General features: G+C 40.9%; 1 protein-coding gene across 2 annotated transcripts in view; it reads left to right on the top strand.

Moving 5' to 3' along the window:
- Positions 1–16641, top strand: part of TLN2 (talin 2) — a 455709-nt gene that overhangs the window by 199002 nt on the left and 240066 nt on the right. For both annotated transcript variants that reach the window (XM_033189874.1, XM_033189875.1), the window contains one exon: positions 7852–7927. The gene's annotated coding sequence lies outside the window, so the exon portion shown is untranslated. The remainder of the gene's footprint in view (positions 1–7851; positions 7928–16641) is intronic.

The raw sequence follows: 16641 nt of genomic DNA, 5'->3' as shown, positions 1-16641 counted from the left end.
GCAGTTTGGGAGGCCAAGGCAGGTGGATCACCTGAGATTAGGAGTTCGAGACCAGCTTGGTCAACATGGGAAAACCCTGTCTCTACTAAAAATAGAAAAATTATCTGGGCGTGGTGGTATGCGCCTGTAGTCTCAGCTACTCGGGAGGCTGAGGCAGGAGAATCGTTTGAACCTGGTAGGTGGAGGTTGCAGTGAGCCAAGATTGTGCCGCTGCACTCCAGCCTGGGCAACAAGAGTGAAACTCCGTCTAATAAAAAAAAAAAAAAAAAGAAAAAAGTGTGAATGGTGGGCTAATCACTGGGACTGAGAGAGGAAAAGGAGGGCTTAAACTGGAACCTTGAAGTCCCAGGGAGGGTGATCATAGAATCAGCCAGCCATAACTTCAGTGGATGTGTGTGCACACACGTGCGTGTGCGCGCGCACACACACACTCACACGCCTGACGCATTCCTGACCCTGCTGCTGTACCTCAGCTTCTTGAGGTCCCCTGTGCCTGCCCCAGTTTCTTGGAGTCACTATTTTTCAGTCATTCATTGAGTACTTAATGTGTATAAGAAACTGTGCTCTGAGGTGAGGATAAAAATATGGGAGAAATCATAGTTCTTGCCCTGTAAGAGCTCATAGTCTATGGAGAAATACAGACATGTAAATAGATTATTTCAACAAACTTTTGGATGTACAGAAATTGAGATGTGGTCAATGAAGTCTCCTTGGAGCAGGTGGAACTTGATGGACAGCTAGATTGAATGGGGGTGTGGGGAGGCCATTGTAGACATGTAAGAGTGGGCTTGAATCAAAGCTCTCTTAGGGGAAAACGGCTCAGAGGGCAGGGGACATGAGGCGCACTGGCTCAGTGGTGGTAGAGCACAGACTCCCAGGGCAGGCCAGGCAGAAGGTGAGGAAGTGGGTATCTGCAGCCTGGGAACTTGGCCTTGAGTTTGTAGGAACTGGGGACCCGACCCCAGTGACTGTTAACCTGGTTTAACCTGTTGGAAGGAAGCTGGCAAGCAGGTGGGCCTGGGAAGGCTGCTACAGTAGATTAGAGTATAGTCCAACCAGAAGTTGAGGATTGCCAGTAGGAAAACCCTGGCCATTAACTGCTTTGTGTAAGGAATTGAGGGTGGGGAAGGGTTTAAATTAGTTTAATTTGCTGAATGACCAAGGAAGAGTTAGACACTTTATCCCTGCTCTTTCCTCCCCTGCCTCCTTAAAAACAAACAAACAAACAAACAAAACATTGTTTCAAATTTTTCTAAAATGCATTGCCAGACTTTGTTATAATGGAGTTTAGCAAAAACAGTTACGTTTGTAGTTGTCCATTTGAAGGTGTTATAACATCTCAGGGTTATTTTAAACATTATGTTCAGAATATTAAGTGTAATTTAATAGTATAGGATATTTCTTGATACCTATCTATATTCCATGACCAGTTGCTTTTTCAGGAATTCAGTGTTAAAAGCTTATTTTTGTAGAGTTGCCTTTTTCTGAAAAATGAATGCGTTTCTTTTTCCTTCCCCCAAAGGAGACCCTCTGTGCGGCTCTAATTGAAATTCCTAGGCATTTGAATGTTAGTTAATTAGCCTTCTATTGAAAACAATTGGCTATAATAATATACTGAATATCGTAGTTGGTCTAGAGACAAAAACTTGCTTCTAACCCAGAAGTTATAAAGAAAAATACTCTTTTCTCCTCTCTCCTTTTTTTGGGGGTAGGGTGGGATTACAAAAGATGGGAGACTATGCTGGGAAAGAAATGGGGGAATAAACTTCTTTCAGAAAAGAGAAATAAAAAATGATTTTATAGTGAGCATTTCAAAATCAATTTAAAATATAAAAGTGCATAGTGTATATTTTGGCAAGTTCATAAAATGAGGTAGTAATAGCATGTTTAGGAACAGCTTATTTATTCATTCTTAGATTCATGTAGTCAAATATTTGTGGGGTATCTTGGTACCCAGCACTGTTCGAGGGCTGGGGATAAGGAGAGTTCTTGTTCTCATGGAGTTTCCATTCTAGTTACACCTATTACTAATTTATTTTTACTGTAACTGTTTTTAAAATTTTAAGGGGTGGGGAGTCAGTGAATTAGAGAACCATAAAGAATTCATGGCATCTCTGTTTCTTTTTGTTGTGAAAAGCTCATAAAGACAGTGTGAATTAAAGCAGTACAAGGAGACCTTTTCTCTTGCCCTCCTCTTTGAGTTGATATTGTTGACACCATTACCTGATTACTTATATGAATTGTGCTTAATCATTTAATTGTGAATGTAGTGGTACAAAATGAACTTTCAACAATTATTTACATACAAGAACTAATTATAACATTATTTTCCAAAGTATTGCGTGGGACACTTGTCCCAAGACGTAGACCACAAAAATGAAGGAAATCTGTGCACACGTAAGGTTAGAGCTACTTACTCATAATCAACATGAGCATGTAAAAACATCCAGAATAGTCTGCATTGGAGAAACTCCTTAATTTTGTTTAAACCAGCATTTCCCCCCTTTATACTGAGAATCTTTTTTGCGTGTGACACTTTTTACCTCCTAGTTTGCTGGAATGCTGTTTTTAGAGCAATACAAAATTTCTGGGGCTTTTCTGCTAGGCTCACTCTCTTCTCTTTGTCCTGCAAAAGGGCGAGGTAGCATATTGTCATCTCTGAGGTCCTTGGGTGTTGACGCTGTCTACTTGCTCTTCACTGAGTTTCCTTTGACCCTGACCCAACCCCCAGCCTCAAGCTGGAAAGTCAGTGCAAGGAAGCCATGAGCAGAGCATTGGGCATCTCCCCTTGGAGTCTCAGATATCTTCTGACCCAGCAGAGCTGGACTCTAATCACTGGGCTACACTTCGAATTATAGCATTCTCAAGACTTCAGCAAAAACAAGGAAGTCCTTGGCAAGTGGTGGAAGTTGGGAAATTTTGTTTTCAAAATTTTTCCTCAGCTCTTCCCATGTCTGTGTACCGCTGCCAAAGAACTTTTGGTTTATTTGTTTGCCTCTTGGATTTTATGATTTTGACTGATGAGTAATAAAATATGTCAAAAATTAGTGATCGCTTCAAGCCGAGAGTAATGCTTGTTCATCCTCAGCTAAACCTATTGGATTTTCTCTGCTTTACCTGGTCTTATGTTATAAAAACACTTTTTAAAAAACTTTGGAGAGCAAAAACACTTGGGCTGGGGCCCATATGAGCCCATATTCTGATTTTTACGCACGTGCAGTTGATGTCAGGGCAAAGCCTGAGTGTGGTGTCGCCGTGTTCTCTGCCTTTTAATGGAATTTGATGAGAAATGGGTTCTTGGCTGCATGGGTCTAAAGCGCATAGTGAGGGTTCAGCTGCGTACATCCTGCACACTCCACACCCCCTTCAACTTACACCCACATTCCTGTGGGGATTAAACCAAGTAAAATGAGGAAAACCAGCCTATAAAACTCTCATGGTGAAAAACTGCCAGGTATGGTCTCCATGAGATTACTTAATATGTGTCTTTTTTCTTTAATGCTGTTGAGATGATAATATTAGGTGTATCATTTACCAAACACTTATTGGATTCCAGACACCATGCTAATCTCTCATTTCATCCTCACAACAGTCAAAATAGCTAAGTATGAGTATGATCATTTCTGCTCTTAGGATGAGCAACCGTGGACTCTGAGAGGTGTATTTAAGCTTCCCTGAGCAAGTAGGAAGGGGTCTGGGATGCAGGATCAGAGTTAAGGCCTGCTTTAATGCCCTGCTGTTGGTGACCGGCATTTTAGGTAGTAGCTTTTGCTGACTTTTGTTCACATCTTTCTGTGCTTCTCAGAATAATCCAGAAAAGACACATGATGGGAGCTGCTAAATGATTTATCGTATGTTACTCTGGAGAAGGCTACTTTAAAGCAAATTTCCTTTAAATAGCAAGCACCTGGTCCTTTGAAATAAGCTCCTCTTTACTTGGATATATCTTATCCATGTTGATAATAAGCATTTTAAACAGGTAGGTGTGCTTCCATGGAGACATGTTCTGTCTCAGCATTCTCTAGGGACCTTGTTATGATCAGGCAATGAAGGAGTTTCTAGCATGAGCTGTTGCCATCACACCCCCTGAGCTGGAGCTCAAGGGAGCTCAGTGACTATTGAGCATTGCTGATTGCATCAGATATAATATCTCCTTTAATCCTCACGGCTGCCCTTGGCATTATTACAGGAGAGGAAAAGGAGGTACAGAGAGGTTAAGGCACACCAAGCTGGATGACTAGTAAATGATCCAACCAGGATCGGACACCTTCGTCTTAACTACTGTGCTGTTGCTTTCCCTAAATGCAACATTTTGTCTCATAAATCCTCATGCATCTCCGTCGCAAATGTGGACTTGTTTAACACTAAAGAGGGTCAGAACAGAGAGGCCAGCAGTTCACACTGGGTGGCCCATGTGTTGGGGGTGGGGTGGGGGGTGTGTTGTGCTTTGGAGTCACAGATACTTAATCTATGTTAAGTCTCATGATTGCTCATCTCTGAAATTGGAGAGTGGTTCTTGTCCTTTGTCTAACTTCTAGGAAGATTGTGTGGGGAAGAAGAAGCTGCCAGCAGATGAAGGGGGTTAATTAGATTTGTACTTTATATCCAACATGCCTATAAAAAGATTTGTGCATCTACAAGGAGTTATGACTTTTTAGCCAAGTTTATAATTATGCCATTATGAAGATACATGTATTACATGGGACTCCTGAACTTTTACACATAAAGGAAAATGAGAAGAATAAATTTGTTTGCTGGAGATAAAGTAAACATTATGGGCCCATTATGGGGATACATTTCTGTATTTTATAATCTCCATAGAAAAAATTATTTCATATACAAATATAACCCAATAAAAATAAATCTGTGAAGTGGTTACACATAATGGAAAGTATTTTAACCACAAGGAATGGCCCATCTGTACAATTATGTCTCCTTTGTTTTTATTCTTCTTCAGAAAATCTCTTCATCAATTCCCTTGTTAGTCAGGAATGAATCTACCTGCCTCTTGAAATAGTTTTTTGCCTGTTTTCATAGCAGCTTTGAGCTTCTTCAGTTACTTTAGCTGTAGTACATAAACATTACTTGAAATTGTGTGGTAACTCTTCACTCATATGACTACAGGATTAGTCTGTTTTCAGATGGTATGGGATGGTTGAGAAGATGAAATGGAAAGGAAAAAGAAGCACTGTATTAGATGGGATTCTGTTGGTCACAGTAACACACTCACTCTATCTAGCATAAGTGAAAGGGAGATTTGTAACAGGGATGTAGAGTATCTTAGGGACCCAAAGGCAGGGGTGACATGGCCCTTGGGAACGAATGGGAGCTGATTCGAGGAAGATAACTCCCTACCGAGTGTTCACTAAGAGCACATGTGTGCACGAATGTCAGTAAAGTCAGGGAGGAAAAATTGATAGAGAAGGAAAGTGGACATTGATGTCGTATATTCCTTAACTTCAACATGAGATTTTAAAAGTTAAGTAGCTCCATTGTATTTAGAAAAATAATGATTGTTCATTTTATGAAATTCAAACAGCATAAGAAGTAAAAATCATCTAACATTTTGATAACCAGAATCATAACTGTTTTGATAAACACCCTTCTAGATATCTCTTTGGACATCCAAGAATACACATACTCAAATGAATCATACTGCATGTGGTCATTTACCTATTTTATTCACGCAGAAGTATATAATGGATATCTTTTCATATCAATAAATATAGACCTCCAAAATTGTTTTCAATATCTATGTGGCTTACTCAGCATGCCTCATATCTGTGGGCCTTTAGGGGCATTTATCCTCCTCCCTTCATAATTACAAACAATGCCATGTGTATCCATCTCTCTGCTTCCATAATTATCTACCTTGAGTGAATTCTTAGAAGTAGGATTGCTGGGTCAAAGGGCATGCCAACTTACACGCTGACATAATCTCCCAGATGGCTACAGAATGATGTTTCCAATTTATATTCCCTTCATGAAAGTGCCCATATCATTGGTTATTTATTGTCGGTCTTTGCCATCTTTACCAGTCGGATAGGTACAAATAAGGTGTCCATTTTCTAACACTTTCTTTTTTTTTTTTTTTTGGAGACGGAGTCTCACTCTGCCACCCAGGCTGGAGTGCAGTGGTGCCATCTCAGTTTACTGCAAGCTCCGCCTCCCGGGTTCATGCTCTTCTACTGCCTCAGCCTCCCAAGTAGCTGGGACTACAGGTGCCCGCCACCACGCCCGGCTAATTTTTTGTAGTTTTAGTAGAGATGGGGTTTCACTGTGTTAGCCAGGATGGTCTCGATATCCTGACCTCATGATCCGCCAGCCTTGGTCTCCCAAAAGTGCTGGGATTACAGGCATGAGCCACTACGCCGGACCTAAAATTACATATTTTTATTGTTAGTATAGTTGCTATCTTTTCATATGTTTCTTGCTGTTATGCTTTTTAAGACTCTTATGAAAAATTTTTCTTTGTCCATTTTGAAGGAGTATTAATTTTCTTGTTTATTTTTAAGACTATCTTAGTCTATTTTTGTTGCTATAAAGAAATATGGGTGCAGTGGCTCACATGTGTAATCCCAGCACTTTGGGAGAACCAGGTGGATGGATCACCCGAGGTCAGGAGTTCGAGACCGGCCTGGCCAACATAGTAAAACCCCGTCTCTACTAAAAACACAAAAACTAGCTGGGTGTGGTGATGGACGCCTGTAACCCTAGCTACTCAGGAGGCTGAAGCAGGAGAATTGCTTGAATCTGTGAGGCAGAGGTTACTGTGAGCTGAAATCGCGCAATTGCATTCCAGCCTGGGCAACAAGAGGGAGACTCCGTCTTTAAAACAAAACAAAACAAAACAATATATATATATATATGTATGATATAAATTTAAAATATATATAGATATAGGGTAGGAAAGGCCTTTTTAAGAATGACACCAAAATATGGAAGTATAAAGGACTGAGACATGTAGCTAGTAACAATTTTTTTTAATCTAAAATTTTTGAATGGCAAAAATAGAACAGAAATTTTAAAAACGATACTTTTGTCAAAAAATAAAATAAAAAAAGGAACCTTTTATTTTGAGTTTATTGTTCCATAAGTAGGGAGAGAGATGTAGAGTTTTCTTCTCTTAAATGCTAACCAACACCATTTGTTAACTAGTCTGCCATACACCCAGATTTGATTGCATGTACTTGGGACTGTTTCATATGAATCCTTCATTCTGTATCTGGATGTTTATTCTGTTTCGTAGATATGCGTGCATGTTCTCACTCAGGCGCCTGTTCGTTAACTGTGGCTAGGCCATTTTGTTGATTTCTACAGTTGCTTATAGTGCTTCTCTGCTTCAAATTGGGTTTCCACAGAGCAAGTTCCCAGTGCCTTAGAGAACCAGGAGCCACATGGGAACAGCAAAATCAAGAAGGGACCACTTCACAGATGTGTTAGAGGAACTACATAGGAAAAAAAAGAAGACAAGAGCACCTCGTGTAAACTCATTTTAAAAAGAAGCAGAGTGCAGTGCCTGAGATTTTTGTTTTCGACCTTGAGGGAGGTGGATGTCTGTATTTGGTTTTCGTTTAAATTCAAAGCCATTAAAGCATTCCTACCACAAGAAGAAAATGTGTTTTGTCTCTTTGCCAGCAGTAACATGATTTTGGTCTTCAAAATAAGTGTCTTGGGACCTGAATTCCCTGTGGGTAAAGAAAATTCCCATCCCATGTGTTGTGGCGGAAACTCATTGTTTCCTGAGTTATTTCCTTTCATGCTTAGTGTGGGGGAAATGACCAAATGTATAGATTGAGATTCTTTTTCAAAAACATTACTTGACTCTGATGATTTTTATTATTATTTTAGGTGCTGCAGGAGGCTTCTCACATGCTTCGGGATATATTCAGGGAAATCCACTCTTAATAGAAACTGAGAATTTAAGGTAAGTCCTTTAGCAAAGATACTTTATTCTCATCAATTGGCCAACCCCCTGCATTGGTATAGTTTTATAAAATGTTAAAACTGCTGTCTGTTATGCTGCCTCATTTGATCTTCCTGTGGTTCTGTGAGGCAGGTGTATAGAGTGCCCAGTCCTAATATTCCCATTCCTGTCTGATTTTTCCTCGTGGTACTTTGGTGAGGTGATGGTAGGGGCCCAGAGGAGGAGCTGAGTAGCTGTTTTTTTTTTTTTTTTAATCATATTGGACCTTATAGTGTGAATTCTCATTCAGTCACCCTGGTTTGCTTCATAAATCTTCTCTTAGGGTGGTTTGAGGGGGTAAGTGCTGGGTAAGGAATTAATGCAGAAACAACTTCTAGTGGTCTTTCTGTCTTGTTTTTTTTTTTAACTTTTAAGTTCGGGGTACATGTGCAGGTTTGTTTCGTAGGTAAACTTGTGTTATGGGAGTTCATTGTACAGATTATTTCATTGCCCAGCTATTAAGTCTAGTGTCCATTAGTTATTTTTCCTGATCCTCTGCCTCTTCCCACCCTCCATGCCCCAGTAGGCCCCAGTGTGTGTTGTTCTTCTCTCTTCCCATTTGTTTCCTTGTGTTGTCATCATTTAGCTCACATTTATAAGTGAGAATATGCAATATTTGGTTTTCTGCATTAGTTTGCTGAGAATAATGGCCTCCAGCCCCAAAGGACATGATCTTGCAAAGGACATGATCTTGTTCTTTTTTATGGCTGCATCGTATTCCATGGTGTATATGTACCACATTTTCTTTATCTAGTCTGTCGTTGATATCTCTGGTAGTCTTTGAACTGAAACTGGTTGGTGGTTCCTGGAGCCCTCCATGGTTGGGAAACAATTGTTCTAGCATGAGATAAAGTAAACTTTGGTTGTAGATTATTGTTTTCCTTCTTTGGTTGTCCCGGGGGAGTTGTATGATCCCAAGTAGTGTGTGTGTGTGAAGTATCCTGGGCAGAGACACAGGGTTTTTCTGCTGGTCTTAGTTGATGCTCTTACTCAGTAGCTGTATCATGGCACACCCCAGACGTATCAGTTCTGTTCCTGACCAGCTGCAGAACTTGGGACAGGTTAGTTAATGTTGGTGTCCTTTTCAGGTATAAATTGGCCTAACCTGGTCATGTCTATACTTTCAAATTTTGTGGAATAGGAAAAACAATTTCAGGACCTATTTCTAATTTTTTTGGCTGTATGTAAAGAAAGTTGATGATTAAAGCTGGATAAGTGAATGAGGGTTCACTATATATTTACATACTGTTCTTTGTATTTTGTGTGTGGAATTTTTAATAATCAAAGATTTATTTTCACAAAATAACTGCCATCTACTAATATAATTTCGCTGAAGAGAAAATAGTACTAAAAGAATAGGACTATTCCTAAACTTGTCCTTAGATTGTACATATTTAGCATTATGAAAATGCTGTTTATTTCCTGTGTCTTCCTTGTTTCTCTGTAGTCCAGTGACTAGCAGCCATAGACTAACCAAAATTGGTCTGAGAACTGGTGTTTGGGAAATACTGGGGCACATGACTGCTGAGGGCTCTTCTGCCTCTAAGACTGTATCATTCCTCTGAAGCAGGAAAGAAAGCTACTTTACTTATACATTGCCTGTTTCCAGAAAATGCTGTGACTGCTAGCATGGTTGAACTAAAGAGGTCAGAAGGCCAAACAGAAGGGATTCTGTTGGGAACCTTAAGTAAAAATGGCCCATTTATGCGAGCATCCAGTTTAGCTTTGAGTCACACCATGGTCAAGGTAAAGACAAAAATGGACAGTTTTAAGTAACCTGATGGAAGTGGCAGACTCCTTCCTTCCAACTGTTGTGAGGCAGCCTCTGGCCAGGTGTGATCTGACAGTTATGTGTCTGCCTGGGATGTGGGGATGCCGAGAGCCAGGGGTGAGGCGAGTGGAATAGCAGACTCCAAAGAGACCAGTGCACACCGTGGGTGTGAGGAGCTCCAGGCTGGGTGTGGAGGTCGAGGGCACAGCCCGGAGTTCTGAGCTGATGACAGTGGAATCAGGTGTGCTCAGGATGGAGAAGAGCTTGCCTGCCCAGAGGACCATCTGAGAATCCAGAGGGGTGGATATTGTCCTTTGAGGACCCAAAGAGGGTGCTGAGTGGTCCGATCTGGCTGAAAGACCTGGGGCACAGTGGACAGGAAACACATCAGATCGAAGCCTTTCCCAAGACTTCAGCTCTGAAAGGAGTGTTCCAGGTGGATTCTTAAGCCGTCATCTGTGGGAAATGGAAAACTGCTTTCTGTTTACTTCTCCTTGGGGTATGGGGATATGTGTGAGGATGAGGGTGGGAGGAAGACAGAGGGAATAAAGGACTGAATTATTTAGCACAGCAAAATAATGTGGGGAAGAGTGGCAATACCTATTCCAAGAAGCCTGCACAATCCTAGCTGCTTCTGAGAGTCCTGAGAAGTTACGTGTGCTCTGCGTTGATTGGAATATGGTGGTTCAGTCCTTTGGAACTCTCCCTTAGTGATTTCTGGCTTTCATTTGTGTTAACATTCTGATTTTCTGGGAAACCTAAATGAAATTTGACAGACTTACCTAGTTGTTTTCTGTTCTGTCAACTGTTGGTTTACTGCCTAACTGGTATGCTTCACATGGGTTTCCTCTACCCGGGAATATTTATTCTCTTCCCTTTTTAAGAAAAAGCTGTATTGAACAACAACAGAAACATTTGTCTTAAATGTATAGGAATAGGAGAGATTACCTGAAATCCTAACATGTCTGAAAGTATATAAAGTCATGAGTGAATGCCAGCAGGAGCTTTTATTTTGACATAAACCAGAGGAAGGAGAATTGCTTTAAGTGATCTGGACAAGTCTAAGTCTGAATAAAAGTTAATGAATGAACAATGTAACCAATCAGTCATGTTCTTGAGCCTTTCATAAGGCTAAGACATTCTGGATGAGATCTTGTAGAGATGAGCAATTGAGAATTTGAGACTGCCACGCTTTGCAGGAATAAACATGATGCTTTAAAGAGTTACATGCATGCATGGATGTGTGTGCATGTGAGAAAAGAGAGATTGATAGATGGGGTAGGGGAATGATAAATGATTTGTTTAGCATTTTATGTAATGACTTGTGATATATTCTGAATTTGAGATTAAATGCAATATTCTGACCTTTTTGTTCCTTGAAGGCTTGTAAGAAAAATATTTTAAAATCTATTTTCAATGAAAACTACTGTTTTTCGCTCTCAGGGAATTTTTAGTTCCCACTGCTGTTTAGGGAGAATTGTCGAATCTGTGAAATTCAAAGGAGGATCTTTGCAGTTCTTTGTCATTCTGTACCAGTCACTTAAGGGCTATGATGTCAGTGAAGAGAAGTTGTTCTATGCTTCCTTTACTTCATTAAAAATGTAACCTGTTATGCACTTTCGTCTTCCTGCCACCCTCCATTAGCTGATTCTTTGGATTATGCTTCTTGATGACTGCAGGCATCACTTGCTCTCCCACCTACAGGCTCCCTGAGTGACTGAGAGTCCTCCTTGGCACTGTCAATCAAGAGTCCTGGACCTAGGCTGGGCTCCTCACTCTGCTGTTTGTGCTTAGTAAATGTTTCAGAACAACAATAACGATTTCCAGGCTAGGCCGGATGCGGTGGCTCATGCCTGTAATCCCAGCACTTCGGGAGGCCGAGGTGGGCAGATCACCTTAGGTCAGGAGTTCGAGACCAGCCTAACATGGTGAAACCCCATCTCTACTAAAAATACCAAAACTAGCCAGACGTAGTGGTGGGTGCCTCTAATCCCAGCTACTCAGGAGGCTGAGGCAGGAGAATCATTTGAACCTGGGAGGCAGAGGTTGCAGTGAGCTGCGATCCTGCCACTGCTCTCCAGCCTGGGTGACAGAGCAAGACTCTGTCACCAAAAAAAAAAAAAAAAAAAAAAATTCCAGGCTATTTTTCATAATTAAACTTACTAATCCATGGTATAATAGGATATGCTGTTTCCTTATATTAAGAATTGATTGGATTTCATGGACTCGATGACTCTAGAATACATTTATCTGCAATTGAGTATTTTTTTGTAGAACTTGAACCTTTAAAAACAATCACTTTTCTTTTTTAGCTGTGAAATTCCATACTGTGAAGATCTAAAATGGCCATTCTATTCTGTTTACAATAAATGAGAATTGGACAGCTTTCCAAATCCATAAAATAACTAGTGTACTACTTATAGAGTGTAAACATGACTTTACTAAGATTAAAATAAACACATGTAAGGCCAGCTGCAGTGCTGTCAACACACCACTATAAAGCCTGATAAACGCTGAGGAAAATCCTATTGCTGTGATCTAAACAATGGTCTTATGGAGGATCTTTTATTTAAAAAATTTAAGTCAAAATATTGTATGCAAATGGCTAAAAATAAGAAACATCTGTATGAAACCACAAAAGACCCTGAATAGCCAAAGCAATCTAGAGCGAAAAGAACAAGGCTGGAGGCATTATACTACCTGACTTCAAAATATGCTACAAAGCATTAGTAATCGAAACAGCATGGGTACTGGTATAAAAACAGACACATAGACCAGTGGAACAGAATAGAGAGCCCAGAAATAAATCCACAGTTATGGTCAATTGATTGTTATTGTTGTTACTTGTTTGTTTTGTTTTGTTTCTGAGACAGGATCTCTCTCTGACACCCACGCTGGAGTGCTATGGTGAGATCACGACTCACTGCAGCTTTGACCTCTTAGGCACAAGTGATCCTTCCACTTTGGCCTCCTGAGTAGCTAGTACTACAGGCATGTGCCACCATGCCCAGCTGATTTTTAAATTTTTGGAGAGACAAGGTCTCCCTATGTTGTCCAGGCTGGTTTCAAACTCCTAGGCTCAAGTGATCCTCCTATGTCAGCCTCTCAAAGTGCAGGGATTACAGATGTAGCCACCATGCCCACCTCAATTGAGTTTTGACAAAGGTGCCAAGAACACACAATGGGGAAAGGGCAGTCTCTTCAATAAATAGTATTGAGATAACTAGATATCCACATGCAAAAAAATGAAATTAGACCATATCTCACATCATATACAAAAATCAACTCAAAATGAGTGAAAGACATCAATATAAGACCTGAAACAGTAAAACTGTTAAAAGAAAACATACAGGAAAAACTCCGTGACATTGGTCTGGGCAAAGATTTTTTTTGGATGTCAACACAAAAGCGCAGGCAATGAAAAGAGATACAGACAAATGGGATTACATCAAACTAAAAAACTTCTGCAAAGCTTAGGAAACAATCAAGAGTGAGGAGACAGCCTGAGAATGGGAGAAAATGTTTGTAAATCATGCATCTGCTAAGGGGTTACTATGCAGAATATATGAGGAACTCAAACAATAGAAAAAAACAAATAATCCTATTAAAAAATGAGCAAAGAATCTGAATAGACATTTCTCAAAAGAAGATACACAAATGGCCAACAGGTATATGAAAAAATACTCATCAGGAATCATCAGGGAAATGAAAATTAAAACCACAGTGAGATAGTACGTCATACTTGTTAGGATGGCTATGAGGCCGAGACGGGCGGATCACGAGGTCAGGAGATCGAGACCATCCTGGCTAACATGGTGAAACCCCGTCTCTACTAAAAAATACAAAAAACTAGCCGGGCGAGGTGGCGGGCGCCTGTAGTCCCAGCTACTCGGGAGGCTGAGGCAGGAGAATGGCATAAACCCGGGAGGCAGAGCTTGCAGTGAGCTGAGATCCGGCCACTGCACTCCAGCCTGGGCGACAGAGCGAGACTCCGTCTCAAAAAAAAAAAAAAAAAAAAAAAAAGATGGGCTGGGTGAGGTGGCTCACGCCTGTAATCCCAGCACTTTGGGAGGCTGAGGTGGGGATCACTTGAGGTCAGGAGTTTGAGACCAGCCTGGCCACATGGTGAAACCCCATCTCTACTAAAAATACAAAAATTAGCCAGGCCTGGTGGTGGGCACCTGTAATCCCAGCTACTTGGGAGGCTGAGGCAGGAGAATTGCTTGAACCTGGGAGGTAGAGGTTGCAGTGAGCTGAGATTGCACCATTGCACTCCAGCCTGGGTGCAGACTCCATCTCAAAAAAAAAAAAAAAGATGAAACGTAATGAGTGTTGGCGAGGATGTGGAGAAAAGGGAATTCTTATACATCACTGGAAAGAATGTAAGTTAATAGGGTCATAATGGAAAACAGATTAGAGACTCCTCAAAAAATTAAAAATAGAACTTCCATGTGATCCGGTAACCCTACATGTTGAGGAGATGTCTACACTCCCATGTTCATTGCAGCACTGTTCACAGTAGCTAGGATATGGTATCATCGCAAGTGTCCATCAGTGGATGAATAGATAAGGAAAATGTGGTATACATACACAATGAAATACTATTTAGCCTTGAAGGAGATTGTCATTTGTAACAACATGGATGAACCTGGAGAGCTTTATCTTAAGTGAAATAAGGTAGGCATAGAAAGACAAATACCCACATTCTTAGTTACATGTGGAATCTAAAAAAGTTGAACTCAGAAAAGTAGAGGTGGTTACCAGTGCTAGGGAGATGTTGTTCAAAGGATACAAAATTTCAGTTAGATAGAAAGAGTAAGTTCGAGAGATCTATTGCACAGCATGTTGACTACAGTTAATAATGTATTCTTGAAAATTGCTAAGAGATGTGAAGTGTTCTTGTCACAAAAAATATGTGAGGTAATACATATGTTAACTAGCTTGATTTAGTCATTCTATGATAATACATATTTAAAAATGACGTTATTGCATGTTGTATAATTTTTATTTGTTAATATATTTTAACATTTTAATTATAAGGCCGGGTGCAGTGGCTTATGCCTGTAATCTCAGCACTTTGGGAGGCCAAGGCAGGTGGATCACCTGAGGTCAGGAGTTTGAGACCAGGCTGGCCAACATGGCAAAACCCCGTCTCTACTCAATAAAGCCTTCCATGATTTTATCTTTAGATTCTGAATGTTAAAAACCAACAAGTGGTGTTTCCTGTATTGTGATTAAATAGATGCTGTTCCCATTGGAACCTAGTTGTAGAGTGAGATTCTAATCCTCAGAGCCTGAAGTCCTCACCCTTTTGCCCCTCAGTGGAGTATGTTTAAATGGATTCCCCTTTTATACCACAGCAGCTGTCTTGAATCTAGCCTCCAGTTCTTCTAGGTTCTCAGTCATCCCATTGCCTCTTTCGGGAGCCGCCTTTGTTTCTGGAGGTCTTGCTTTCACAGCCCACCCTCCTTGGTCAGGACAGGTTGATCTCTAGGCACGCTGCACAGGGCTCAGCAAGTGCCAGTGGCCAAAGAAAGCTTGTGATTACTACAGCGTGAGCATTCCTATTCCAGACTGCTTGGGTCCCGAAGTGCTTCAGATTTCATTTTTTTCCCCCAGATTTTGGAATATTTACATATACATAATGAGATGTCTTTGGGACGGGACCCAAGTCTATACATGAAGTTTATGTTTTACATATACCTGCTACACATAGCCTGAAGGTAATTTTATACATTATTTAAAATAATTTTGTGCGTGAAACAAAGTTTTGACTGTACGTTGACTGTGACGTGTCACATGAGGTCAGGTATGGAATTTTCCACTTGTGGTGTCTTGGCAGCACTCAGGAAGTGTCAGACTTTGGAACATTTCAGATTTCAGAGTTTCAGATTAGGGATGTAAAGTGTCAGACTTTGGAACATTTCAGATTTCAGAGTTTCAGATTAGGGATGTATTGGAGAATCAGCCCAGGCTCTGGTGTCTTAGATGGTGCAGTGGCCTGATCTATAAAATTTGCCATCATGTATTGAGGACCTGAAATGTTAGGCACCTATATCCTTGAAGCCTGGTGTCTCTTGAAATTCTCAACCAGCCTTGTAGAACAGATGTTATCATTGACATTTCACACACAAAGAAGTTAGACCCTGGGTGGGTGACTTCTGAGACCTTTCCTGTACTGGGAAGTGCTTCTTGGATCCTGTGGCAGGCTGAAAGCATGGTGGCCAGCTGTATTTTATAGGTGGGAAAAGACTTCTCTGGCTCTGGCATGTCTCGCACACGTTCCTCCACAGACCTCTGTTTTTACCCCAGAAAATCGCTGCTGCTGTAGCAGTCAGCTCTGCCTCGCTCCCAGCCTCATCTTGTTGTGGGTTTGCCTTGTGGCCAGGAGCTCATTCTAAAGAACTCTGCTGTGTGTGGACAGCGGAACATCCTTCTCCGCCTGATGTTCCCTTGGTGAATTTGATGCGAGAAGTTGGACCTCTTACCAACCCCACTGGTAAATGGGAAAAGGTGTTTTATCAATGACCATTATTGCATTTTGTGTTTTCTCATAGCCTGAAGTGTGTCTGTGTAAGTCAAGTCCATTTGATTCTTTTAATGCTTCATGTGTTTCTGTGGTTATTTTGGAAGAAAGTTTAGAAAGATAATCAAGTTTTACTTTTGACACTTCTATTTTCTCTCAGGAATGGAGAGAAAATAGAAGTGTTAAAAATAAATTCAGAATGGTGGTCTGAATAAATCTTTTAGTATCCTGGTGTTTGTGAGTTTCCTCCTATGGTAGTGAGTGGATGGTTGGCAGGTGTCCTGGGCGATGGGGCCCATACACAGTGTTGGTGTCCTTCCCACTCCTCCTCACTAGACAGAACTAGATGAAGCCTTGACCGTGGAACCAGGTGTCTCT

The sequence above is a fragment of the Trachypithecus francoisi genome, unplaced genomic scaffold (genome assembly GCF_009764315.1).
Source record: "Trachypithecus francoisi isolate TF-2019V2 unplaced genomic scaffold, Tfra_2.0 Lachesis_group3, whole genome shotgun sequence".
In the NCBI taxonomy this organism is placed as follows: domain Eukaryota; kingdom Metazoa; phylum Chordata; class Mammalia; order Primates; family Cercopithecidae; genus Trachypithecus; species Trachypithecus francoisi.
This window is presented reverse-complemented; position numbering and strand designations above follow the sequence as displayed.